Consider the following 26,986-nt stretch of genomic DNA (forward strand, 5'->3'; position numbering starts at 1 on the left):
AAAAGTGCAAAACGAGACACTTGAGCCCAACTTTATTTTTTGTACATTTCTCCTTAGCTACAAGATATTTGATAACATCAACTAACATACACGTGTGCATGTGTACATGAAAGGAGGCAAACTCATTCCTAGACCAGCTATTTGCCAAAAGGAGAGCTGCAAGGATGTGTGAAGCTCCTAAGTATGTTAGCAATGGGCAGAATTTTCTTTCTGTATCAAGGTATTTCTGTTGTGATTATACTAAACTTCAAAACAGAATCAAGATGAAAACTTGACACAATCACTGGAGCTGGACAGGACGTCTGGAGAGCATCTAGTCCAACCTCCCTGCTCAGAGCAGGCTGCTCACAGCTCGGTGTAGTTGGCTTTTAGTACCTCCAAGGACAGAGATCCCACAGCCTCTCTAGGAAATCTGCTCCAATGGCCTCTCGCAGAGGAAAAAGGTTTGCTTAGTTTTGAGCAGACCTTCCCGCGTTTCAGTTTGTGCCCAGTACCCCGTTAACAATCACAGGGAGTGTGGCGTTCATGGAAAATGAGGTGAGCAGTTCCGACTGCCTCTTGCTTAGGCTCAGCACTGTACCACACACACTGCATTGCAGCAAATGCTACAAACTCCGCTGAAAACAGTTTAATTATAAACAGATCCAAATCAGAGAAGTGAGTAATTAAAAATGTGCGTTTTATCTTCAGCATCTCTTCCTTCCTCGATCTCCCAGTTTATGTGGCTTTCACTCTCAGCTGTATTTATCATGATGAACCTAGGAGATTAAGATAAACTACAAGAAATCACAAATGACACCATAATCCATTTGATTTTAAAGAAATTTTATTTCCAGCAAGTGGTTATCTTTTTCTTCTCGAACGCAGCATTGCCTTGCAATGTTTCACTAGCAAAGAAAAACAATTTACCTTCCTTTACACAAAGGGATTTAAAAAGGAGAAGTCAGGCTCGTGTTGGAAGCAGGCAGCCTCCTAGCGCTCCTTGCCAGCAGGGAGTCAACTCAGCTAATTCCCACACCTCTTCACAAGCTGTTGCTGCCAGACCTGCAGCTATGTTAAGAATAAAGCGGTTCCTTTCCAAACACATGTTTTCAAGGACTTGTGTATTTTTTACAGTATCAGACTTGGCGTTATGACATCCTTTCCACTGATTATTGATAGATTCATTTGAACCCTATTCATGCTTATCTGGAGAGATAATCTTGCACGCAACAGCACAATGTGGCAATAGGCAGAGCTCGGAGTCGGCCCCTAGACGTGTCTAGGGAAGTATTTTATATGGATTTAAACAATACATTTTTTAAAAAGGCAAGAGTTAACCACTGCAATGCAGAGTAAGGACTGATGTACCAGCTAGTTAGCACAAACCAGCAGCTCTGCGGGGAGTATCCATGCACACACTCTTAGCTGTCCCCTTCCTCCTTTCTATAAATGCAAGATATGTTTATTTTTATTATGTCATGCTTACTATTGGGCACCACAGGGAAGAGCCTACACACACACAGGCACAGTAAAACCAGCAATAAATGTAATGCAGTGCATCCACAGAGCTAACAGGCCAACGTTAATATGTGCATTTCTGTGTTTTATCAGAGTATCTGCCAGCCTTCTGGAACTGTCACTGCATTATTCACCGAGCAGTGGTTCAGATGCTTGGTAACTGGAAGCGCTACCACACTTCCAACGTGCTGGATTTGTTTGAGAATTTCTTCCCCTCCTCCAATTTTATTTTCTTTCACCGGACAATTTAGGAATAAATCTGCAAATTATCTTTATCCAGCAGCTGCATCAGACCTGGCACTGTCAGGTTTGCAAACACTGAAGTTAAGCTGTGCAGCCACAAGGAGCCTTTTGTTGATATTTTCAAGTAGGTAGGTTTAATGGAAGAACAACAACGACCACACATTTTGCTCAAACGATTAACGACAACATCCTGTGTTTGGGAAGAGCTGATTTTGCCAAGGAGATTTCTCTCTGAATTCATCCCCATTAGCTACTTCAGCTATGCAAACCACACCAGGAAAGTTGTGCTGCCTTTTGAAGAGCTTCACTCAGGACTTTGCAAGAGGTCTAATTATTCAAAAATGCCATTTCTTCATCTCTGATGATTTCACCTGTAAGCAAGCAGTATGCACGATAACAAAGAATAGAATTATTAAGCAGAAACCTGGGGACACTTTGGAAGCACTTTTCAGGCTTCTTTGAAGGGCTCAGCAGTGCCATGGATGAGGATGGTTGGGTTGGTAAATGTATTTGAGGTTCCAGAAAGCTTTCAATCATGATTCTCAACAAGGCTTTTAAAGAAACCGAGCTACTATAGCTCCAGAGGGAAAGTCCTTGCAGGGGTAAGAGACCAGAAACAGAACACAAGGCTCAGAGTAGACAAAGTTTATCAGTGCAGAACCTCAGAGATTTGTGATGGAGCTCCGTGTACCTGGAAAAGGGGAGGACAAGAACATGGCAGTTTACTGATGATACAAGTTATTCAGGGTGGTGAGAATGACAGGTGATAGACTGAACAAGCGTTAGTTGACAAGAGAATAGCAAATAGGTACAATACAGGTAAGTGTAAAATCATGTACAGGCAGAAAAACAACTCTAACGTCACATGTTCATCAAATAAGACAGGACTCTTCAGGCTGAAAAAGAGAAAACTGAAAGGATGTTACAGAGGCCTGCAAAATCCAGAGCATCTTGGATGGCAACTGTTCACTTTCCTTCCAAAATAAGAATGAACTAATGCCCAGTAAGGTAGTATGAGGTTCAACACAAAGGAAAAAAGGTGGCTTTTCACCTTGGAACAGGTGATTTCCTGAACTCTTCACTAAAGGATGCTGTGAACACTGAAGTGGAATATTAGTTCAGCGGAAGACCCGACAATTTGTAAATTAAATCTATTCAAGATTTGCTAAATACACAAAACCTTGAATCAGCGTGGGATGTGAAAACAGTTGGAGGCTAAGAGTAAAGAAGGAAGCTTTTATATTTGACCTGTTCTTAGGCTTTTATCAAGGCACTTACAGTGTCTGCTGGAGACACTGAGGTAGATGGAGCCTGGCCAAGCCTGGCATAGCCACTCTTGCTTTATATTCCTGTTACTGCTGTACGAAACAATTGTAATCCTCAGGAGAGGTACACTGATAGACACTGCTATTTAGCTGGAAATGTCACCACCGAACAGCAGCCAGCCCAGACGAAAACCACGGTGGGTCAATAAACCTGAAATAAGCAACATCTTTAATCCCTGAGGAGCCAGCAACGGGAAGAGCTCACTGCACACGCTGCAGTCAATTGCTTTGGCATCAAAGGTGTCACTAAGTTTGGGACTTTGCATCAGGCCAGGAAAATAATGTATTTGTGTCCTCAGAACAACTTCAAGCTTCTACTGCTAGCAATGGATCCACAGAAAAGACAGTACATGTGCTTTTTTAAGAGAGCATACCAGTAAAGGCCACGTTTTCAGAGGAGTGGTAGCTATTTAGTTAGCTCTGTAAGATAATTACCTCTTTTACTCTGGAATTTGCACCTCATTTGCAGAAATGAAGTCCTTTCAGGCATTTGCAGTGGGCAACTTGAAAAATTATTTTTAAGGGACTAAATCAATCTAATCCTCAAGCGTGACTTCTGGGGAGCAGCAGCACATTCTGTACAGAGCAAAAAGTGAATAATTAAAAACACGTAATCACGTAGTACGGAGTAGGCTGGAAAAAATCTAAACTTGCATCATACTCTTAAGAGCCAGGGAAGTTTGAAACCCCACTTAAAATTACAGTCAGCGGAGGAACTTTATACCTAGCAAATGCTGCTACCTTTAAATGAATGTAGAGAGTTATTTCTGTCTTTGGGAATATATAAAGCAGTTTTGTGGCTGTATTTTGAACATGCACACTGCGTGGTTGGGGTTAACTCTGCAGACTTGTGCCGGGGGGCAGTCCAATCTCCAAGCAAGATGAGGCTGAAGTTCCCTGTCCCTGCGTGTGCCTGGGGCCCTCGGCAGCTCCTGGCATCGCAACACACGAGAAGAAAGAGCACAAGGGGGCGCCGGATACCTCAAATAGCCCGAGTCTTTCCCACACCGTCTCTAGGATGTCGTATTGCAGGGATGGGAGAGCACAAAAAGGCCCCGAGCAACACCTTGGGCTGCAGACGGTCTAGCCTGGGTTTTACTACAGTATCGAGGGCATTTGAGAATATTTTTATGATCTATAGACTTTTTTTTTCCAAAAAAAAAAAAATAAATAAAGCATGTATTTGTTTGTTAAAAAAACACTGGCATAGGTGATATTTTAATGGTAGGAAAGCAGAGAAATCTTTAGAACAAGAGTAAGACAAAAGCCAAAGACTTTAAACATTTGTGTCAACTCGAATCTGGCAGGCACCCAGCCAGACTCTCGCAGCTTGCTGGCTGCTTGTACCAGAAGCCACTTCCTCTGCAGCACCAGGCCTATCAGCACCCTTGGGTGCTGGCTGGGGCCGGGCTGGGGGGCAGCCCAGGCCTCTGGGTGGGAGTTTGAAGCTGCCCAGCGCTGCTGCTGTGGAGCTGAGCCACTGGAAAAACAAAGCCACAACCCCCCCCCGCAGCAGCCCTGCGGGGAGCCCTCCCATGCGTATCTGGTTAGGAAATGAATCAGGGCATTTTTCTCCCTCCCCTGGCCCTGGGCACGGTGACAGCCCCATTCAGCAGAGGGGAGGAAGGCTCTGCCCAGGGTCCTCTCCAGCTGCAGATGACTCATGCCGGAGGAGCCCCTTCCAGACAGCTTCAACAGGATGAAGTCTTCCCGAAGTTTTTTTCCCGAGCTCGTTTTAATACAGATTTCTATCACTCAGAGCTCTCTAATTGCTACTTCCACAGCACAGCCCAGGCTGGGTGGTGTTCTTCGGAGGCAGAAGAGCTGCAGACCCAAGCGGACCCTCCCCAGATGTGCCAGGGCCTGCCCGCTGCCTCCCGGCAGCACGCTCCTCCCTCTCCCACAGCCATCTCCCCACGGAGAAGCCAAACCACTCCTGCGTGTCCCGAGGAGGCAGCGAGGCTGGGAGCAGCTCCCGGAGGAACAAGCCCTGCACACCCGTTTGGGGCCTGGAGCTCTCCCGGTGCTCGGAGGAGTGCGACCTCCGCGGTGCTTCCCTCCTGGGATCGGCGGTGCCCAGCCCGAGGAGCAGGGGCACAGCTCAGGCTCTGCTCCCACTTTGCTTCAGGGGTAAGTGCCCTCTGTCTATTCCTGCCTCTCCCACAGCGCCACAGGCTCCAGGTGCTCACCGACACGAGGTGAAGATGCCCTGAGATCCTCCTGCTGCTGCCTGCTCTGCTCCAAAGGCCGCTCACAAAGAGGGGTCCCTCCCTTTGGATTTCCAACAGGGCAGAACCGAAGCCTTACCGGAGAGCAGTGAAGCCTTCCCAGTGGGTTCAGGAGGAGCACAGAGCCATGCTCCCCACCGGTGCCATCATTATGCTAATGCACAGGGCAGGAAGCGCAACCAAGCGTAAAACCCACCAAAACTGCACGAAGCAGAAACACCGCCAAGGGCGCTAACGACCACGCTACATTGAAAATGAAAAGGGTTTGGTTCATTTAACTTCTTCCAGGTTTAGTAATCTCTGGTGTCACTCCTAACAGTCCCCAGATAGGCGGTGTTCAGGGCCTTTCGACTTCACAAGGAAACTTATTTTTTTTTCCCCAAGACAATGTCTTACCTGCTACAAACTGAGCTCACTGCTTTAACATCAATCTGATGATCTTCATCAGCTGACTGGGATTTGCACACCAAGTTAATCTACTAGTCCACTGCCAATGATGTATTTTACCTATACATGCTTGCATTTGGCTTTTTACTATGCAGATTCCCTTCTCTGTTCTCCAGAAACACACAGTGAGATGTTCAGTCTCCACCAGGATGGCTTGTTTGCCTAAATGCAGCTGCCTAAACCAAGTCTGGACTTCTTCACAGTCACGCAAAAGCCACCTGTGCCACCTCTTATCAGTGTAAACATACAAACAGGGTCATCTGAACCACACTTTATTGGTAAGACTTCTCTTTGTCCTAGAAACGTCTATACAGATCTTTCTATACAGAGCTTAGAGCACAAAGTCACGTCTGTGTCCCCTACCTGCCTTTGGTTCAGGCAGCGAGCCCACCGTACAGCACAATATCAAACATTTCAGCCTTACCAGCACCTCATTCCTCTCCGAAGCATGTTCAGAAGATGCCATTTTCTGCAACATAAGTGACCCCACACAGAAATTGCAAAATGAAATACAAGCAGGTGCTGCTGTTATTCACGAGACATTTTTGGTTCCCCGCTGCTGTATCTATATATTCTACCTAATGTTTGGAAAATACAGCAATCATGTCATTACTTCCCCTCATAATTCAGCAGATCCTATAAACCTGGAGATATTGAATATAATTAATCTCCTTAAACTTTGGAAAATCTGATCTAACGATCCTCTCTATTTTTAACCCTCCTATTTGAAGTAAGATGAATATATGGCTGTTTGATACAGAAAATACAGGCAGAGAGTAATTCTGCTCTCAGCCTCTAAGCAGAGTTCTGTACAAAACACACTCACAAGCCTCAGGCCTTCCAAAAAACTTCCAACCATAAACAGAATTAAAGTCTTAGAACAGCCAGTAGTTATTTGGGACTGCTGAACTAAGGCAGCCTCTCTCGTTTATGCCTCCCTTTATGCCAGGGCTGATAACGGGACCCTCCAGACACAAAAGCTGTGTATATCTGTGACAGTGGCATTACACCTGAGTGCAGTCACTCCTGCCAGCTCTGCAGTCAGCTGGGGAATGAGCTACAGGCCCTAAATTCACCCACCTTGGTTTTGTAAATGTATTTCCCATTGTGTTTTGAAAATAAATTGCATTTCTCTTGCTGGAAGAATGGGGTAGGTACCATTGACTTACAACCCACAGCAAGTAATTCTTCACGTTGATTACTACAGGGTGCAGGCAAGTGAACAACTTCACTGCTGCTGAGTGCTGCAGAAACTGGGTTGGGTTCTCTGCTCCCAGGGCTGTTCTCTCGGCTTCTTTCTAACAGGTGTGGAAACAAGAAAGGAGAGTTTCTGGCCTAGGTTTCTGAAGAAAACTGAAAATCCTCACTGCTGAATTTGTTCAAAGCTTCACACTAAGCCCAACAGCAAGAAGTTAACAGTTTCTCTTTAGAGAAACTGTTAAACTCTAAAGAAAGAATGGAAAAAATGTGTAATGATGCATGCACCTCAGGCATGGGTCTGTGTTGTGCCCGGTGCCGACCCTGCTCTCACACTCCTCCCTCCACTACCAGCAGCAGCACATCAGCAACAGGATGCCGGCCGGTCTGGAACACATACTCATGAACCTATGAACTCCTATTGTTTTAAGGAAAGTATTTAAGATTGTAGCTTCCCCTGGAAAGCCTCCATGCTGGGGGACAAAGTACCTCTAGAAGCTGAGGCAAGGCCGTCAGCTTCTGAAGTCTCACAAGGGCTGTAAGGGGATGGCTACAATCAGAGCCATTACTGTAGTGACCAACATCCACTGGATGGGAAGGGTGAAATGCACCTGAGATCAGTGCTTAAAAAATATGAAGAGATACTGTGCAAGGAGCTGAGCCCGAAGGCTTTGTGCCCTGAGACACCGTACTGTGTAATCCCACTGAGCAGCAACCGCAGGCTGAATTACCAAGGCCAGGACCGGATGCAGACCACGAGGGAGCAGGACAGGAAACTTGTTGCTGAGGCTGATGTAATATTTTGACTCAACGAAGAACCCCAAAGCGTTCAAACTACAGGCTGAACTCATCCAAAGTCGTGTAGTTTCAACAGAACAGGCTGCCCAGGACTGCACAGCCATAGAAACACGTTATTACCAGCCCATATAACGGTGCTCTTTGTAGAAGCACGAAGGTAAGACAACAGTCAAGGTAAAAAGACAGCCACTTCTCCTTGAATTCCCTTCAGGACCACGCCGGGCTACAGAAGCAACGCTGTGCGGTTACTGATGGATGGGGCTCGCTGCGGATTCTTGGCAGCTACACCCGCATCACGGGACCAGTCGTTTATTGCCACGTGCAAGCACTGAAGAGATGCAGAAAGGGTGAGCTCCCCTCTCTTGCAATGGGTGTGCCCTCCCAAAAAAGGGGGCTCCAGTGGTCCAGCCGGCCCAGGAGGAGCCCGTTCCCCAAAACACAGGGATGGGGGCATGCTCTGCACCCTCAGCAAGCACAGTCCCCTCCCCACTGCCCCCAGCTGTGTGGGGTCTTGGGGCTGGGGTCACCCAGAGAAGCTGTCTGTCTGTCCATCCCTCCATCCCCAGCTGGAACACGCAGCAGCTCCACACGAAAAAGCAAATCTCATCCTGAGGGAACTTGTGTTTACTTGAATGCCTTCCCTATAATCCCATTTTATGGGCCACACATTTTGGGAGCGCTGAGCAGTCAGGAGACTGGCAGCAACTGAAGCGAGGCAGCTCCTTTCAGAGGGCTGCTGAAAAGCTCAGCCCAGCCTTGAACACTCTCATGGCAGCCCTGTGCTCAACATCACAGCATTATCTTAGCTAATATTTTGGTCTTAAACGGGTACTGAATTCTACCAAGCTATATAAGAGCTTGTTTGTTTTTTAGAAAAGAGAAAACTAAAATATTTTTAGAGTTCACTTTAAAACATTCTCCTGTTTGAAAATTTAACATCACAAATAGCACCTCATCTTAAAAAAAAAATATTGTCCAAGATAACGTAGGTGAAGGAGGAAAACAAAAAGGTAGTGAGAAAACTCTGCTATTTTTGACTTGATAGGTCCCTTCTCTGGGGACAGGTCGAGTTAACGTGTAGGCAGGATGGCACAGATCTCAGCAGTGAGAGCAGAGATCCAGAAGACGAAGTACCCGCTCTCTGGTTGGGTATGAAATCCGGATGCCCCATTCTCTTTTTACATGAACGACCAGGCAAGGATGAAGCAACACCAAGGACAATTCATGAAGCTGGCAGCAACCCGCATTCCTTTCGACCTCCCCCTCCCCGAAGACAGCAAATACCCAGGGAGCTACAACTTTCAGGCTCCAAGTCTGTCAATTATCAATTAAATCACACAACTAATTCCGACATTCCCAGCTGCTTTCACCAACACACCACCTTTGTTCTCTCAGCGGGGAGCCCAGCGTGGCAGCTCGCCCTCCCACTTGAGCAGGAGCAGAGTGCTCAGTACCTGGCAGGGCCAAGCACTTGTTAAGCTGCTGGGGCTCCTTCGCATTGCTATTTTCCATACAGTGCTTTGAAGAAGAGGGCAGGCAGAAAATACAGGCACTCACAATCCTGAAGAACAATGGGCATTTCTGTGAGCTGGTTTTCTACACAGGATGTAGGGTGGGCCTTCAAGCTTGTGTAATCAGTCTGGAAGTCCAAAAACCACACTGAGAACATGCTTTTCCTTTAACAAACAGTCACCCAGTCTAACGTTAGTTTACATGGCTGTTATTCACCATTAAGGCAAGTTTTCAGTTGAAAAATACTTGGAAAAGAATCTGAATTTCTCCAATGAGGTTTATGAATCTTACTTGGATCTAATTAAAAATATATATATAGCCCTTTTATCCCAGCAAGAGCTTTATTTAGGGGTGGAAGCATCACTTCCACTTATTGAAACTGGAGAGAGGAGTTGCATCACTGGGACAGCTTTACATGCTAGCTCGTGTCCTAGGATCACCTAGGACAGAAATGAAAACTCAAGGGACTAGCAGCATTTTCATCCAACACCCTGGGAAAGATTTAGGATAACCTGAGTGGGTTTCACTCTTCTGGATGCTGACTGTAAGATACTGGGGTAAGAAGAGACAGCAGATTAGAAGGAACAAAAAAGGCATACAGGAGCAAATGCATTGTTTCACATTATTCCACACTCAGAAAGCTGCAGAAGTATTCCCATTTAGGTAATATGCTGCTTGGAAAAAAAAAAAAAAAAAAAAAAGGAAGAACTTGCACTTGACCACATAAATACTTCCATCACAAATGCCTGTGTTGTATGGCAGAGGCAGCACAATAAAGGCATTAAGAGTCTTTAGACTGGGCCTTGAACTAAGCCTCAGAGGAATATGCTTCCCAGAAAGCAGCAGGCTGGTATTTCCTAAGCACTAGCGAGCAAGCCATGGCATTACAGAAGCCCGAGATTTAATTGGAGTGATCACCATGAAAAAAGAACAAGCATCAGCTACGTTTTTTTCATTTCAAATGTCTATTCTAAATGTCTAAGTGTCACTTGTCTGAAAACATGACCACCCCCTTTCCTGTCTGTCCACCTCTTGAAGTGGTAAAACCTGGTTTATGAAGAACAACTACTTTAGAAGACAGGTTTTATATAAATTCCTCTTAACGTTCACATTTATGGTAAAAGCACAGACCTTATATTTGACACTAAAAGACTGCTATACCAAACTGTTAGGAATGCTTCTATTATAAGACTAAAACAAGTGTAAAAACAACTACGTATTGCATAATACTAAATACATACAGACTATTTTAACATGCTCCTATATATTGTCAACTCCAAGCAAAACAAGCTAGTAATGTGAGTCTTTATCATTGTTTCCTGCTCACTGTTTTCAGAGTAATTTTTACGAAGCTATAACTTTTTCTTCTGCAAGCAGCTTCTCTTTCTGTAGGAAATCAGGAGTAATGTGACTTAAGATTGAGCAACTGGAAGAAAACCAACAGATCTCCAGTATATAGAAACTTATTCTTGCATGCTAGCAGGTTCCAAATGGGTAGAAGACAGCAAGACATCTTCTCCCAAGCTTCATGTTAACTAGGATTAGCATGTTGTATTCTTTTAGGCAAATTATGAAGGGACAGAGATTCAGCAGGATTAGATGCAGCAGTTCCTGCCACACCCCACCATATTTTGGCAGTTATCACACAATTTGAGTCAGAAACCATTGCAGTCTATGCAGAACCGTTTGGCTTCTGTCTTCATCTCCAGCAAGTTCTTGCCTGGGTACATGTACTACACAAAACCAGCTCCTGTAGCTGCAGAGGGGAAAGCTGCAAGGAAATTCCAAGCCCTAACAGGAAACCCCATTTCTGTGATTCAACAGGTTGCTTCTTTTCATCCAAGAGCACACCAACCAGTGCAAGCAGCACGGCATTAACTACATGAGAGTGCTTTTCCTGTCTGCATTAAAGAACTTGAGCTCAGCCAGCCAAAACTGAAGCAGTCCCATCTCCCCTCATCTAACTCCACTGTATGCCCCCTTACTACTTTATGTACTTTTGGCTAGGGTAGTGGAAGAGAGAGGGAAAGAGAAAGACATGCTGCAAAACAACTGCATTTCGCCTCAGAATCAGCACTGCCAGATGAGCAGAGAACTTTTCTGGCTTGCTTAGTTAGTTTTTGATTCTTTTATTTTTTTTTAAATAAATAAATAAATAAAAAACCAACAACAACAACTAACCAGCATAATATGCTCACGCTGTAGTCTATCACTCTGGTAGAAGTAAAGCAAAACATCTCAGTGAAGGCTTACAGTAGTTACCCTGACACGCTGGAAGAAGACTGCATATTACAGTGATCGGACCAGAGGAATTACAAGCCATTTTCTTGCCAAATAACAATGAAAATACCCGAAGAGTTTTGTTAACATCACAAGCCACAGAACAATTAGATTCCATTCTGCTCCCTACAGCTCCCATCTGGTTTCAATTTGCGAGAGAAGACTGAAGAATGTATTCAGAAAACGTCAGACAGTTGTAAACATCAGTCTCCCTGCCAGCACTACTAGTAACTCATGAGGTACTGGAGTTACCATGGAAAGGAGTGGGGGATGAAGGCTTGCTCTGTCATTAAGCTCATTGTTTTAATTGCATTGTTTTAAGCCGTGAAATGAAAGTGAGAAAAACGTTTGATGCAAAGAAGAAACACTTGCAGAAAATCAACTTGTCTGTTGTGTTTTGTGACACCATGGTATCAAACTGGAGGAAGACAAAAAGCATCAGAACAGGCTGCTGGGGCAACTGGACCCCTCGTTTTCATGAGGCTGGTAATTACAGGCCACGCTGTTGCCTCATTTATTCCTTGTCATGTTATAACCAAAACCCAAACCCCTGCTTCGTTCGCTGCAGAAACAGCTTTGTTAAATTGTGACAAGCTAATGAAACTACAGCTAAGAGCATCTCCTAGTTAAACATTGACCAATATGCCTTTGAGGGTATTTTGTCCCCTCTCTCTGCCATGGTTTTCCTATGCTACAAAATTCCTAAAGCCACATTTTTCATTAATGATTAGTGATTAATTTCTAGTTACCTTAAGCTTTGACATCAGGCACCGATAAATTTTGTTGGAATAGATGCAAGAAGAGGAAGAAGTGTTTCTGCAGCAACAGGAGCTTGGAAGGGTGGATTGTGCCCCGCATCACCCAGCAGCTCCCTTCTGTTTTGAAGGGAGGCAGCAGATCTGCACTGCCTCTCCTCCCCCCAAGGGAGAAAAAAAAAAAAAAAAAAAAAAAAAAAGGGGTGGGAGACTGATCTACCTACTGAAGAAATCAGTCCCTAGTTCACAGCCTATTCTCACAACCCATCAGTGAGGTGATGGAGCGCCCTGCTTTGATGTCAGAACAATAACCCCAGCAGTGGGGAAGAGCAGCCAGAGGTAACACCTTGAGCCAGTTTTGCCTCCCACATCCACAGCAGGCCCTGACACCCCATTTCCTCGGGAGGGCTCATTAAAAGAGCTGGCAACGTCCCAGCACTGAGACAAACCTCAGTCGCCATCAGCCTGGTCCTGCCATCACTCTTTATTTTGTTGTCCTGCTAAGTAGTCCTTTCCTCCAGGGAGCAAACTCATCTCAGCAACATCTCCAGCCCCAAGGCCAGGCCAACAACCCCATCAACCATCCTCGGGCTGGTATTGTCCACCCCACACTTCCAGGCCCAGCAAAGCTCCGCATGGACTTGCTGATGACTGCTGCCATTAAGATAAAAACATTAATTTTGAGCAGGTGCCCACAAAAGACCCCCTTTTTGTTCACTGCTGCTAAAGGAAACTTTTTGCCATCGTAGCTTCTCCTGCTTCTGGTTTGGCTCAAGATACTGCTCTGTTCAGAACCTTCATCGCGCCAACTCCTCCCCTAAATGAAGTCCTTCGCCCATATTTGTTATGGCTATGCCAACCTACCACTTAGCTTCCTGTTTATCATCAATCCTTCATCAAAATACGCTTTGAATCAAGTGGCTTGTTTTCTGCCATGTATTAGCGTAATTAGAAGTGATCAACAGCAGCATGTGTTCATCTGCTCTGCTTACAGCAGACCTGAGTGACCATTATATGAAGAATTCACCTAAGCCTCTGGTAGACCCAGCTAATGCTGCTCTCAGCCTGCAAGAGATGTGTGAAGAGGTTCATTACACACAGCTAAATCACAGATGTGACTGAGGTATGCATAATCTGACCAGCATCAGGAGTTGTGAAAGGCTCATTTTGAAACAAAAGCTTCTTAAACCCCACCCACTACTTAGATACACTTTTCCCACGAAGGATCACAGCTTGGACAAGATGTTGTTTAGTTCTCATGAGCAAGAAGAGCCGTTTATTCTAAAGCACAACAAGAATAGGAGCACAATTCCCCCACTCCTGATTTTATGGCCTTCACAAACAAACCAGGGCCTAGAACTTTATCATTAGGATTTAGGGAAGCTAAGAAAACAGACCGAGAACAATAGGTGGTGCTACCAGCCCTGCGGACATTCAGACCTTTCAATACCCACAGTGGACTCGGGTAGGGTAGCAGACCCTACAGCTTAAAGGAACATATGTTGACTTAAGCCCCTGCCTTTTATGTGGTTTATTGCCTTAGCTTGTGCACTGCTTAACGTTTCCTTTTCATCTTTGGATAGGGGTAGTTACCACCAGTGTCACACTTGCTAAGTGTTCCCACAGTTGTTAGGTTATTACTCCATTCATACCAAATTATCCTAGAGAAATGAAAGCGACATCCTGGCAGGAGCTGCAAAGCAGACTAAATGCACAAGCAGCCTGTACACATACTGGGTAACCAGCAGCAAAATCATCCATACTCATCTGAAATTTAAAAATGTATCCGAGGACAAGTGGAACTGCTCAGCTCTCTCCCCAGTCAAGCCACCACGGTGCCGTGTCTCTTTAACGTGGCATTAGCGTGATTCAGACGGAGGATTAAGGTTTTACTGTCTGCGCCTAAGTCATGATGCAAGAGGTTGTAAGTCTTTCTGTAACCAGGCACTTCTTCTGGAGTCCCTTAGATTTTCTTAAACTGGATCCTTTTGTACACAGCTAGTTTGCTAAAGCAGCTAATACCAGCATTAATTTACTTCAGCAGGAAGAATCACAGCCAGCAGCTGCGATCCGGTCAGTTTTTAAAAACCCTAAAATTTAAATGAAACAACAACTCAGACCAACCTGAAAATCAACACCCCCAAACAGAGCATGACCAGCACTGCGACGTAAGTGGAAAATACATAGTGGAAAATACACATACCACCAGAATCAAAGAGCGTTTATACACACCAGGGACTTTCTGCGTAGCTGCTGGAGGAACATGCTGGGACAAGCCTGGTGCTTCTATCTTTGCTCCACACGAGGACACTTCTGCATGCCAAAGCTAGTAATTATCTGCTCCTTGCCCAAGTGATTGCAGGCCTGTTCTGCACATGCTCTGCAGTGCCAAGAAGCTCCATACTTTAAGTGGATTGCTGCAGACTGACTTGACAGGAACAAAGATTTATATGAAAGGTACAAGCACACTTCCTGCTAATGATACCCACACAACACCCCAAACACTTCACCCAAATTTTGACACCTGTGTGCCACTGCCACAAACAAGAAAATTATTATTATTTATCTACAACCAGGGCCATATGCATTTTTTTTTATCCACCTCTTGAAGAAAATCCAAGAGACTACTATGGATCTCCTTATCCTTCTATGGCTCAAGTTGGCAATTCAGCTTTTTTTCTTTTAAATGGAAGCAGCTGGACATAACTTGGCAGCAGGGCCTGCCTAGTTTGAGCCATCTATGCTGTAAAGCACAGGAATAGGCTATATACCTAAACTTCCAAGCAGGAGTAATTTGTAGCTGTGGATAAGTAGCAGCAGCTGATGTGCAGACAGTGGCAATTACCTAAGCGTTATACTAAGTGGTGCTGCAGCATCCAGTTTCACTGATTTCTCATGTTGGTCATGCCTGGGCAATCGCATCACAGTTCCAGTGACAGCAGCCAGAGGAGCAGATCTAGCTGGGAGCTGCAACAGCCACGTTTGGGGATCACCCATGTACAACTAACAAATGAGCTGCACTCTCATTTTGAGAGGCTCGATGCCTTTGTTTCTGAAGGAAGACCGCTGAGAAAGGGCTGCAATGTAACTCAGTGCTGCCCTGCCCCTGGCACAACAAAGGTCAGGGCTCGCATGGCCAGCCTTCAGTTGGAACTGATAAACCAGCTCTGGGTTGCTCCACCTCTCCCCCTTCATGTAGCCAAGGTTTTGGGGAAGGGGAATGCAGGAAACTAGCACTCCTCCTGCTCCCCAAAGCTAAACAGAAGTGAGCCGCTATTGCTGCAATATTTAAGCCACACAAGCATTCAAAGCAGCATGAAATATTTATATTCTGGGCAAACAGTCACAGAACTCTTGCTTTTTGCCAAGTATCTTTTTATCATTACCCAAACAGATCAGGAGGTTGTCACAGGAGCGTTTACTTTAAGAGGGCAGAGATGAGCCTCTTACTAGTTGTTTTTCTGTCCGTATCTCAGAAGTCAGTTCAGCAACAACAAGCTACAGGACTCTGGCTTCAGAGCTCAAGAACCAGCTTCCCCCCTTCAAGCACCTCTGGCACTGAAGTGAAAAAACGAGGAGGTCTAGTAGAGTCTTTCACATTAAGAGAGAAAGAAAATGAGCACCTTTGTATTTAAGCCGGGTAGCGTGTTCTGGAGAAAACACTAATACAAACCGTGTGAGTAGAAAGACAAAAATAGCACACGCAGCCAGCTGCCACCGAGCAGATTTTCCATGACAACATGAAATGAGAAGTGTGCGAAGTCGTGTTCTTTCTGCTTCCATCCATAAACATAAGCTCAATCCCCACAAACAGGGACTAGTAAAGAACAAGTGATTGATACAGAGCATGTGCAGTATTTTGGAGGCACACTTACAGGTTTCATGGTTCCATCCCACCTGCGTGTAACAAGGCCACCGACCTGGTGGTTAGAACAGCTGACACTTCAGAAAGCAGAGCTGGGCACAAACGTCTAGTTTCAAAACATGACTAAAAGTAAAAGCCACATCTAATTAAGAATAAGCACCTCCCTCTTCTGCATTCACTCTTGGCCAACCTTCCTCTCTCTGCTCAGCTAGTTTCTATGGCTTATGTGCTTCACAATCTTCATTTGTAGCACGGAAAACCTGCAAGCTGATTTTGGAGAAGTCTAGCAGGCAGGCTGAGTATTCAGGCATAGAACTGCAATTCTTTGATGAACTTAGCCTCCGGCCCAATCACTTTCCTTTGATGTTTAGCAACAGCTTAGGTTGTCATTCAGGTCACAGCAAAATTATCTGAAGTTTTTAAATTAATAGCCCTTAAATTTGAGAATAAAAACCCTTGAATAGGTATTTTGTGCTATGGACTAGCCAACCGTGGTAGACCAAAGCACACCTCACTGTACCCACCCAGGAAGCTGTGCAAGGAGACAACCGAGGAATGATCTTCTCATCCCATGGGAAGATGGCTCCCAGTTACCCTCTACCCCCTGGAGGCTCCAAAACTCACTCTGACTTCACATGTGGGCAGGAAACCAAAGCATTCCACGTGGCAGATTAAGTGCCTGAAATCCCTAAGTTCAGATGGGTTCCCAAAAGGAAGGAAGTTATAGCTAAATACAAGTCCAATCTGTGCTTCCCTCCACAAGCTCCCCAAGATGAACGGAAAAAAAAATAAAGGCTTTCCTGTTACACAACAGCCAGCAGTCATGTGATGTACGATGCAGCACAAGTGTTTGAAACAGGAATGTTTTTCATATGCAGATCCCACTCTAAACTGGTCTTTCAGAATTCTGCACTTGCATACAGTGCCTGTTTTGATCAATTCCACAACCTACTCTAGACATAGCCTGGAGCTACTTAAAAGCTGTGTGCTGCTCAGGAACTACAGGTTTGGCCTGCTCTTTTTGTAGCCAATACAGACGGATTTCACTCAGGTTTCATTCTCACCTTTTGCTGCAGGACCCCTAATAACGAGGGACTCAGTGTTTTGTCCCATCCCTTTTTTTTTTTTTTTTTTAAGGTGAACATCTTAAACCCATAAATGTTGACAAGAATACTCTTCCAGTAACTTCCCCACAGCTACCAGGAGGAATATGCTATGTTTCAGCCCCTCCACCCTTTTATCCCTTCCACTGCAGAGCTGCATTTAGCTCTAGAGGCCTTCAACATCCTCCCTTTGGTAGTTTGAAATGATTTGTAAGCACAGGTATTCACAGGTATCAACACGTAGGAGGCTGTGACTGTTTCACCTGTCATGTACCACAGAACAGTTATTTTACCCAGACTAAATGGATCTCAGCATTTGCAAAGCTTGCTTACAAGACCATGTATTTCATCCTTTTCTCCTGCACCATTCAAGAGGGCCGGGAGTCCCCTTTGAGCAGGGAACACTTCCTACACCAAGGCACTTCAGAAGGGTATCTATCACAAGACCAACACGCTCTTGCTTAATGGAAGTGTCAGAAAAAGTTATTAAAAAACCCAATGCTCACGTGTTAGACTGATGTAAGGGAAGAACAACTGAGAGTTCAATGAGGCATCTCTTTATTTATCATATGACAAGCAGAACAAGATTTCAGCCTGAGAGCTACAGTAGAAGTGTTTCTGAGCGGTTAGAAAGCCTCCTTCACTCCCAGACCAACTGGGCACATTCAAAATTCAGATTCAGCCAGGAGTCTTAGTGCAAGAAGATCTACTAGACCTACAGTTTGAACCTCTGGTCCTTTTTTTTTTCCCCTCTTTGATAGTCATTAATAAGGTGAGGAATGCCACTGGAAGGACTGACAATCCAGAAGGGTGAAGACTAACAATTCCAAAACAAAATTCAATTTTGCATCATGCTCTAACTACCTATTTTAAACCGTTACTTCAAACACCCCGTAAAAGCCTTGCATTTTAAATATGGAATGGCTTCTGAACAGCTGTGAAGCTGAAATATCTAAGTCTGCAAGATGCTATTTCTAGGAAGATGCAACAGATGTTTTACACTTGTTAATATGTACATCCTATTCTAAACAGGATGTAGAGTTTACTTGTAATGAGAGCAATCAGTATATAATTGTTGCTCAATGCTATTCAAGCAAAAAAGGAGAGGCACCCGGAGCAAGAAACTTCCTGACAAATACCCAGGCTATTGGAAAAATCCACGCTTCATGCAACATCTACAGACAGGCATAAGCACCTTCCAACAAGTCACTTCCAGACAGAAGGAGCATTTGTAGACAGCTCAATCTCTGCTTACTGGCGCTCTGCTATTTGCAAGATGCATTAAAAGGAGGTGAGGATGAGTCACATGAGACTTTTGAGACACAGGCCCTAGGTCTAACCAGACTAGGTAAGGCAGAGCCAGTAAAGTGAACAGAGCCAGACCTGAGTGGGGCATGGATATTCTCAGCAGGTTACCAAACTGAGTTTAGTTGTTCTTTTTTTTTTTTTTAAAGGGAACTGTTCTAGAACAGCGCTGCAGTATCATTACATTATTGAAACTGAAGAACATCCTTAGGTAAGCTGACTTAAGCAGGAGATAAAGCACAGAAGTGCCCTCAAACAGACTACCTTGCTCTGCTAGCTGTAGATGATGTTAACAACAGGTCCAGTAAGTTTTCTTCCAGATGAGCACAGATGGCCTACAAGGCAAAATTTGGATACCCAATACCAAGGAGAACAGCTAGATCCTCCAATTTACTCTAATGGGAACAGTATTCAGGAGTTATACCACTGAAACAGAAAACAAACCAAACCAATTTAGCTAACAGCTGCACTTCCAAGACCAGTAATATTTGTAGCACATAATCTGGGGGAAAACTGAAGGAACAGCTTGGCTGTTTCAGAAAGAAAAAAAAAAAGAACAAAATAGTAAAACCCTGTACTGCGAACTCTCAGAAACAGCGCAGGCTTAACTTCAGCTTTCAGGATACAGTCCTAATAATTTCACTTTGTGACAACCACTCGCTCTCAGCAATTAGATCTGCACTAGTAACCATAGTCACTTGATGAAAGAGCTCTAAGACGTGTAGAATTCGGTACATTGAATTTGCTCCGTATAATCCATCTTCCAGCAGCACGATTTTTCTTTCTGTTCACAGTAGTTAGCCTCATTTGAAATACTCCTGCCTGCCAATTTTAAAAGACAAAGAAAACCAAGTCTAAATGGTGCCTTAATAGTCTATTTTTGCCCCAAACTAGATACTATACTTTCCCTGAAAAGGTCCTTCAATTTTAGGATTCCCTCATTCCAATAGCAATAATACTAACTCCCACATTCAGTGCTTATATTTCATGCTTAGTCTCAATTAGATGATCAGGGACATACAGAAGAAAAACCCTAAGATGCTAGCCTACTTGCATACAAAACATAGTTGCATTTTTAGGCAATTTCCCTAAGTCAATGGAAATGTTAGAGGTGTTACATGGTGGTAATTGCACAATTAGAGTAAATTGAGTTGCTTCAAATCAGTAGTAGGTTAAGTACACCTGCCATATTTAAGATTCATCACAAGATGTACCATTAAAAACATTCCTGCCATTAACTCTTCTTGCACTCTTTACGTAGAGCAAAGACAGTTTTGTCAACCAGATTTCTTTCTCTTAACGTTCAGCTAGCCTGCAACGTCCCATAGATCAAGGGATACAAGTAGTTATCAGCCCACTGCCACGATTTCCTACTTATGGGCATTTCTCCTCCCCAGCAGAAGTCAGCGCAGTTTCAAATCTGTTATCTCTAAGGAGACGACACTCCAAGTTCAGAACTCGCTGTTAGCTGAGCCCAGACACCGTGGCTCCTACATGAAGTATATCCTCTCCTATGCTTGCGCAGAGATAGGAGACAAGTGTTTCTTAGAAGCGGTTTAAAAATAGCATCTCACAACTGCCCAGCATACCTTTATAAGCTTACAAGCTTGCTCCAGCATACAAATAATGGGATGATAGAGCAAAGCGCTGGAGGTGAAATCCAAGCGTAGCACTACCCTGATAAAAGCAATAGTTTCATTTTATGAAAAGTGCAGTCTCCTAAATCAGGGCAGCTGTGAGAATGCTATTTTAAGTAACACGCTCTCGTAAAGCCTAATTAGAACGCCCGTGGTTTTTCTGGATGGACGACTCATCCCATCTCGAGTAAGACTACATCAAGCAACAGCGGTGCCAGCACTGCTGCCCAAACTGAAGCTGCAGCTCAGTTTAGCAAAGGAGAATGATGCTGGTAAGAGACAAGACAGGCTGTAGCCCATCTCAACCTCAGAGACCAGCCAGTTTCACTCTCAGTCTCTTCAAGGGGTTGCTTAGGCTACCCTAAAAGCAGCACGGCTCTGCACCTCCATTTCTCACTTCACTTCAGTTTGGGGAACCGCATGGCAGTGACCTAAATGGCAAGGGCGGGCAGAAACATGGGAGGCAAGGAAGATGTGCTTGCATCTAGCTCCTCTGCTAACCTACCCTTGCTCTCCAGACAGTGCTTCAGCTCAAGTCCTCGTGCCTCCCAGTTTTGATGCACCCGAGAGCTGCCACACAAGCTAGCTTTGCTCTTGTATTTGGTTGGCCTACAGCAACTGCACTACCACATCAAGCAGCTCTCAGACCCGTATACGTGACACCCAGCCAGAGGGAAGCATACCTACTAGTTCCCTTACATCAGCTGTGACGCACTGGGAACCCCACTAACACAAAGCTTCGTGAGTTGCCAACCTACAGAGGTTTGCAAGCCCACAGTTACAGCCAGTCAGCCAGCCACCCATCCTCAAAACACCACCCCATCAGATTTCTGCTCCTCTGAACAGTTCAAGTCTCAGTAGGCCACACCTACGAGGACTAGTAGCCTTCTGAAGCTAGTCCTTTGAAGAGATGTGAAGCACTGCTGCATTCAAGCTCCATTTCCCTTTTGAAAAAAGAAATGCTGCGTGTCTGTGTATCATTAACAAGCTGCCAAACAGCGCTCTCATGCTTGACCATAAGAATGCAGGAGATTGATTTTCTATGGTTTTGGTTTTTCTCTACCTTTTTTAAGAATGCTCCCTTCACACAAGTCACACTAACAAGTTTCAGCAGAGATGAGGAACCCCTTTTGTCCAACGCTTAATAGCCACAGAAACACAGAAGCCAAGTCTTGTTTGGCTTCTATGCTTACAAGACAAACGCTCTCACTGTGAGAAGACCACCTTGAGTTGCAGTTCTGGAACACCAGAACCCACAGCTCAGTAACTGCCTCGCTCTAGCACAGCACAGCTCTCAGCAAGCAGCAGCCTTTACCTCATTTTCTTCCCAGAGACCTTGAAGAACTACTGGTTTGCTTGCACTGCTTGCACCGTAACACTAGGAACCATCTGTTTGTTAATTATCTCCAACATCTTCAAAGAACCATTACTGACGGGGCTCCAAGGCTAGAGGTATGTTACAATCAATGACAATACAGCTCCACTTCTTAGGAAGGTCCTACTAAACTTGAGATTAGCTGGGCACGTAAAACCTGTCAGCCTGCTCCTCTCAGTGAGAGGCTATTTTTTATTTTTAAAGACACAAAGAGCCAATAACTGGTCTTCCTTCCCTAGGAAAATCTTCACTCATCTTTCTGAAAGGGTCTCGACTTATAATATCATAACACCAACCCTTAGGTGGTGTGCAAAGGATGTACCTGCCCTGCTGCTGTTCAAGCTCTGAGCACTCCTTCCACATCCAGGTGGGAAGATCTGTTGAAAGCGATCATTTCTGATGAGCTGAAGGTCACTGGACATGCCCTACTCCATGCAAGTAATACATATTCATTTGCCTAGTGACCGTGGTGACCCACAGAGATCACAAGCTTTTTAAAGATTAGTTCACAACTCTTCCAGTAAGAGGAACTCTTCAAACAGCCCAGCTATTGGATTATCAGTCACTTCTGGAACACATAAAGCCTATTCCAAGTTTTACCCTGCTCAAACAAGATAAGCTCATTAAGTCCAAAATCTGTGAGCACTTAACCAGAATCCTGCTCCTTCCCAACTCTGGCCTAGTTATTTTTATAGTCCACCATTTCAGTGAATCTGAAATGACCATGCCACCACCCAACTCCTTAAGCAAGGGTTACAACAATTCTGGCTTCACTGGCCAAGTGCCTATAGGAGCTGCCCCTCAAATTCCTTAAAAAAAAGTGCATTTTTTGTAAAAACACACCTAATTTTATTAACAGTTTAAACATGCACATGTCCGTTTTTTTTCTCCTTGCAGCTGCTTCTTCCTGCTCCTGTCCAAGCAGGAGCATTATGAAGCCGTGCAGCGCACACTCACATCAGAAAACCATCCGTTACAATCAGGCTTGTGCCAAATCTGCTCTCCTGTTCCACTTCTCACACAGACACCCGTGCCTTCAAAAAAGGGCTGGTGCAGAAGCAAGAATGAACAGCTGGGAAAGGTACAGGATCATCTTTCAGCATGAGCACCACTTCAACTGTTTCAGCTATGGCATTAATGCACGCTCAGATCTATTACACCTCGTACTCCCTTCTCCCCTACATACCCTTGAACTCTTGTCAGTCTCTTTGTAAGACAAAGGTAAACAGTGCTGTTTAAATAACAGGTCCTAGCAAAGGCACAGACCACATACATGCACAGACAGGATACCACAGCAAGTTAGAACCGCAAGCCTAACTGCTGGAGAACACCCAGCCAACTGAAATATCCTTCTTAAAAGGACAGAATTGTAGTTCAGTAGAAACTGTTTCTCTCTGGTAGGCTACCATAAATACAAACTATTTAAAAAATATCTCCCTCTCCTCCAGCTCCCTTCCTTCCCCTCATCTTCCCAGTTAAAGGCGTTACAGACTGGCCTTGGGGCAGATCCCCTTCCCTACAGTTTTTGTCTAGAAGCAGTACAAGCAGTTGGTGTTTATTCATCTCCTGCAGCAGAAGAAACAACTCAGAATGCATCACGGACGTTATTTTGAAGCTTCGCTGCATCACCACTGGAGTTACCGCTTCCCAAAATGATAGTGCTTCCCTGAGGACAGCTAGTAGGACAGCCTTGAAACAAACCCAAATACTATCTTATTTGCCTTCATTTCTGTAGTTTCATAAGAACATAAAGACTCCTCGGTTCGAATGCTGCTACAACAAGCTATCAGCTACACAAAACTTCAAAAATAGTTCATTTCTCAGCTACCAAAGCAAAACCTGGTTATTAATGTGAGCTACCTAAAAGGTTGCTTTACAGATTAAAGCTTTCTACCCCAGAGAAGCTTTTGATTTGATATTCTAAAGTAGCTTGTAAAATACTAAGTATTCAGATTGCTCCCTTACAGCAAGGTAGGGAATTGCTCCCTGTTCCATAATCATGGAATACATGCCTAAACACAAGGACTAATAACATAGAAGTGTTTTTTTTTCCACATCTTCAGTGTACATGAATGTTTCTCACTTAATATATATGCAAGAAAATATTCATTTCAGCTCCCAAATAAATCTGCTCTACATCAGAAGGCTCACTGCACACTGAAAGCTTCTCTGGAAGCTTCCATTACAAAGGGAGTATTTACCGTGTGCTACACTATGCCTATACAGAAAGGATCAATAATCCAGTCACTTAGACATTTGGTTAACAACCAGCTGCCTGCTCTTAACACCATTTCCAGTAAGGCTTTTTTTTTTTTTTTTTTTAAATAGCCTCACAACCTTTAGGACTCAAGAATCCTGCTCTTTGTAGTAGCCTACACAAAACCGGCTGCTTCAAGGCTCAGCTGACAGCCACCCATCTGACACTCGGAACAGTTTATTTCAGAAAACAGAGCATACATCATAGAAGTTAAGCTCCGATGAGGCTCCAAACTTGAAAAAGCTTCACACTGTCATCCTTAATTACTGTCTCCATTTCTTTCCTGGTATCCTTTATATAACCTCCAAAGGAAAAAATGTAGCACTATTAGATGCTTCCAGCCTGGGCCTCCTGCCCCTCCCTCAGCACACACATGCCCTGCAGGCTCTATCTGCAACTAATACCGACTACTTACAGTAGCTCCCAGTCCCCAGTCGCTTCTTATGCAACTAGGCTCCACCTCACCACGTTACTTATGTAACACATTAAGCAGCGTCTATTATACAGGATTCTTCTACATTAGTCATATACCCAACAACTTTCATTCCAGCAGTTCTCACACAACGCATTCACCAAGAATTCAAGCTTCATTCCCCACCAGGTCGCTGCTGCAGAGAAGAGAGAAATCGCACCTATCTGCAAACATACTGAGAACAGGAAAAGCGCTATAAAGCATTTCTAAGTGGAACAAACGACCACATTTGAAGCATCAGCAACTTTAGCTGTTAATTCGTTCGTTGGGTTAGCTGCAGAGGCTAAGTTTACATTGTACTATACAAGAACAAGACGTGGGAACTGGCAGCGAATTTCTCTGAAAGCACAAAAACCCCACCCAAACAGTAAAATGAGTTGCACTCTTTAAAAAAAAAAAAAGAGAAGAGGAAAAGTGTCATGATTGGAAAACGTACATTTTTCACCCCCACCCCAAATCCTGAAATAAAACACAGATCCAGAATATATTTGCCAAGCTCCTAATCCCACCCAGACTGGCGTGCCAAGTTCATTTTCCTACGAACCTCGGGAAGCAGGAGGAGGGCCACCCTCCCCATATTTGCACCCCGTGGCTTTCCATTTCCATTCAGCACCCGCTTCAATCCCCACGTTACAGACGCGGGCCACCTGCGGCCTAGCTCCCAAACAGACGCCACGTCGCCCTAGGAAAACACTGCTCCAAGAGGAACCACCAAGACACAAATTCAGACATTTTAACACATCCGAGCGCTGTTCAGACAGAACCAGAGGCAAAACAGCTTTCTCCTCAGCCTCCCCGTGCACCGAGCAGAGCCACACCGAGCTCCCAGCAGCACAACTCCACACAGCTTGTACACTGGCTCTAGAGAGGCGGCCAGACAGCACTGAGGCAGCTCCCAGGGACAGAAACTGACCCCGGGGGAGGCCGGGGGGGCCCAGAGGGGATCCACGCAGCGCCTGAGGGGGCCCCGCGGGGAACTTCCCCTTGAGGGCAGCGCGGAGGGGCCTCCCCCCGGGGCCGCGGCGGGCAGGGAGGGAAGCCAGAAGCTTCCTCGGCTACACCCCGGCTCACGAGGGCGGCGGGGGAAGGGAAAGGGAGGGGAAGGGAGGGGAGGCGGGGAAGGGGCCGTGAGGGGAGGCGCGGGCTCCGCGGGCAGCCGCCGCCGCCTGAGGCGGGCTGGGCCGCGGCCAAGCCCCACAGGAATGCGGCGCGGTCACGTGACCTCCGGCGGACGTGCGCCGCCCTGCCCTCGCCAGGGAGGCCCGGCGCCATCTTGGGCTGACGCAGTTACAAAAGCCCCGCCGAGCCCCCTCCGCCTCGCTCCCCGCCCCGCCGCTCCTCTCCTCGCGGCCCCGTATGGAGGCACCGAGCCCGTTTTTTCCCCGTTTTCCCCTCTTTTCACCCCATTTCTTTCAGGGCTCCCCGCCCGCCGGGATCATGGCGCCCGTTTTCTTCCCCCCCTCGCCCCAGCCTCCCCCGGCGGCTCCCGACCCTGCCCAGCTGCGGCTGCCCCCTTGCTGCAGGATGATGTCAGCGCCAGCCAATCAGCGCGCGCCGGGGCAGCCCGGGCGGGCCGCCCATTGGCTGCCGCGCAGGTCCCGCCCCCCCCCCCCCCCCCCCCCGCCTGACTCCCGCCGCCGCCGCGGTTCGCTGCGGAGACGCGGCCAAGGCAGGAGGGGGGGGAAGGGAGGGGAATAGGAGGGGAAGAAAAAAAAAAAAAAAAAAAACCTACACAAAAAAACCGACAACCAAACCCACCAAGACGCCGGCCGCCATTTCGCGCAACAACAGGCAGAACCCGAGCGAGCAGCCCCGGCCATAGCGCCCTAAGGAGAGAGAGAAAAAAAAAAAAAAAAAGAGAGAGAAAAAACAGAGACACACGCACAGGAGAGTTAGACAGGAAAAAATACCCATAGACTCCGCCATGATCACAAGACGTTTAATCGCCCCCCTCCTCCCTCAGGCTCAACGCCCCGTTACAGCCGCCTCCTCTGCGTCCAACCAGCCAGCGGATCCCTTCACCTCGGCTCCCTCCTGCCGCAGCAGCAGCTCTTTGGAGCCCCAAACTCTCTCTGCGCGAGGTGTGGGGGGACGCTAGGCTATGGCGCTGCTGCTAACTGCTTCTCCAGTCACCCGCTTGTGGCGGCTCCATCGAGGCAGGGTAAGGGCTGCCAGCCCAGCTTTTATCTGGTGCCCCGAGTTTGCGCACTGAAGGAGGCTCGCTCAGCCCCTGGTGGGCGTCGAATGAAACCCCAGCCGCCGCCTCCCCTCCCTCGCTCAGCCGCGGCGCTGGAGGGGCTGAGGCCGGGCAGGGACGTGGCGGAGGGAGCCGGGGGCTCGGCTGGAGCCCTCCTGGGCTGCCCGCTAAAGCCAGACCCTACCTTTCTCCCCGTTCCCTACACGGGAAAAACAGCCCCGGCTACGGCTCGTCCCGGGCCCCGGCGGAGAGAAACAAACGCCTTCAGCTAGCGCGGCCCCGCTCGCCTCACACGCCTCGGGGGAGATCCCAGCCTCGAGTGCCCAGCACGGGGGAGCCGCAGCCCAAAGCCTCCGTGCCGCCTGCCAGACGGGCCCAGTGCAAACCTCCCGCTCCCTCCCCTCGCTCGTCGCCCCCCTCCTTCCTTCCTTCCCCGCCCCTCCGGTGAAGCATGTCCGAGACCCCCGGGGCTTTTTCGTATACTATTTTA

At 46.2% G+C, this 26,986-nt stretch overlaps 1 long non-coding RNA gene across 3 annotated transcripts; it reads right to left on the minus strand.

The window, feature by feature from the left end:
* Positions 1-808: 808 nt before the first annotated feature.
* Positions 809-26,913, minus strand: LOC106018873 (uncharacterized). 3 transcript variants are annotated; one of them, XR_005264253.2, is made up of 3 exons: positions 26,210-26,913; positions 3,504-3,644; positions 809-2,434 (listed from the first exon to the last, which is right to left on the minus strand). It is a non-coding gene; the product is annotated as an uncharacterized lncRNA (long non-coding RNA). The 3 variants fall into 3 exon arrangements; XR_005264251.2 differs by having other exon boundaries at positions 809-3,644; XR_005264252.2 differs by having other exon boundaries at positions 809-3,644; positions 26,185-26,913.
* Between the last annotated feature and the right edge of the window lie 73 nt (positions 26,914-26,986).

This window comes from Anas platyrhynchos, chromosome 1 (assembly GCF_047663525.1).
Source record: "Anas platyrhynchos isolate ZD024472 breed Pekin duck chromosome 1, IASCAAS_PekinDuck_T2T, whole genome shotgun sequence".
In the NCBI taxonomy this organism is placed as follows: domain Eukaryota; kingdom Metazoa; phylum Chordata; class Aves; order Anseriformes; family Anatidae; genus Anas; species Anas platyrhynchos.